Raw genomic sequence first — 1,213 nt, forward strand, 5'->3', positions numbered from 1 at the left:
TCCCCCTCTCTCTCTTTGTTCCTTTCCTCCCTTTCCTCCTTATACATCTGCGGACTCTCATCCATGATCCACAGGTTTATCCTGTGCCTAACATAGACAGCAGATCCGCCCATTTTTTCTGTCTCCCTCACCCTATACCTTTTTCCCCTCCCTCAATTTAGGTGCACTCTCATTGGTGAGTCGGCCACAAGGAGGCCCGAGAAATTACTACCATACCCCACTGACAGAGCCCGATCTCGTCCGATCTTGGAAGCAAAACGGTGGTGGGCTGGGTCAGTATCTGTGAGGGTGACCCCCAGAGAATACCCGGTGTTGTAATTCGTGACCTTCTTGACTCTAAACCAACAGCAGGATCACCACTTTCTCCTTCAATCATTTATTTTGCCCACCTTCCGTACCGTCTCTCTTGATATGTCATAGATTCAATTGGTCCAATACCAATAAGGATCTATACTCCTCCTAACATCTTGGTACATTGACCCTCTGAGGTCCTATTAATACAAGCAGAGCTTGTGCTGGTTGGATAGGAACAGGATGTAGAGCAATAGTGTCTACATCCCTCCTGGAGTCTACCAATATAGACTAACCAGAACATTTCCAATTTTCTTTAAAGATTGTAACACTGGTTGTGGCCTATACACACCCCAACCTGTACAGTTTGATCAGCCACATCAACAGATATGGCATCTTTCAGAGAAGCTGGTGGGCTGAATCATAATTGTATGTAGCAATACAGAATGTAAATGAATTAATTGTGGTGGATAACACAAATGTGGATTTTTTCTTAGAATAATTAAAAAATAAAAGTTATGTCTTAATATCTTCATATTAACATATACATATAAAAAAAGAGTGCACCCACACAAGAGTCTTCTGTATTTTCCTCTTTTCCTAGTGCATACGGTTTTGCCGGACTGCTAACAAATTTGCTGCTGCGATCAACTCTGAATTAGGCCCTTTGTGTATTAAACAAAGTTTGTATACATTGAGCCATCAGAAAACAAATGTTTCACTATCTCACTCTCACCCAAAAATAAATAAATCAGTATTTCTGAATATTCTATATTTCTGAATATTTGGATATTGGATACTCAACCTGTGTATATATATATATATATATATAAAACAAGGATTAGAAGGAGCACTTCTTAGTGCAGTACATTTTTTATTCATAAAACGAATATCACATAGTAATAGGACATGACAGAGTTTG

The 1,213-nt window shown here is 39.5% G+C and overlaps 1 pseudogene; it reads left to right on the forward strand.

Moving 5' to 3' along the window:
* The first annotated feature begins 202 nt into the window (after window positions 1–202).
* LOC134971499 (5S ribosomal RNA) lies at window positions 203–321 on the forward strand (annotated as a pseudogene).
* The last annotated feature ends 892 nt before the right edge of the window (window positions 322–1,213 follow it).

The sequence above is a fragment of the Pseudophryne corroboree genome, chromosome 11 (genome assembly GCF_028390025.1).
Source record: "Pseudophryne corroboree isolate aPseCor3 chromosome 11, aPseCor3.hap2, whole genome shotgun sequence".
In the NCBI taxonomy this organism is placed as follows: domain Eukaryota; kingdom Metazoa; phylum Chordata; class Amphibia; order Anura; family Myobatrachidae; genus Pseudophryne; species Pseudophryne corroboree.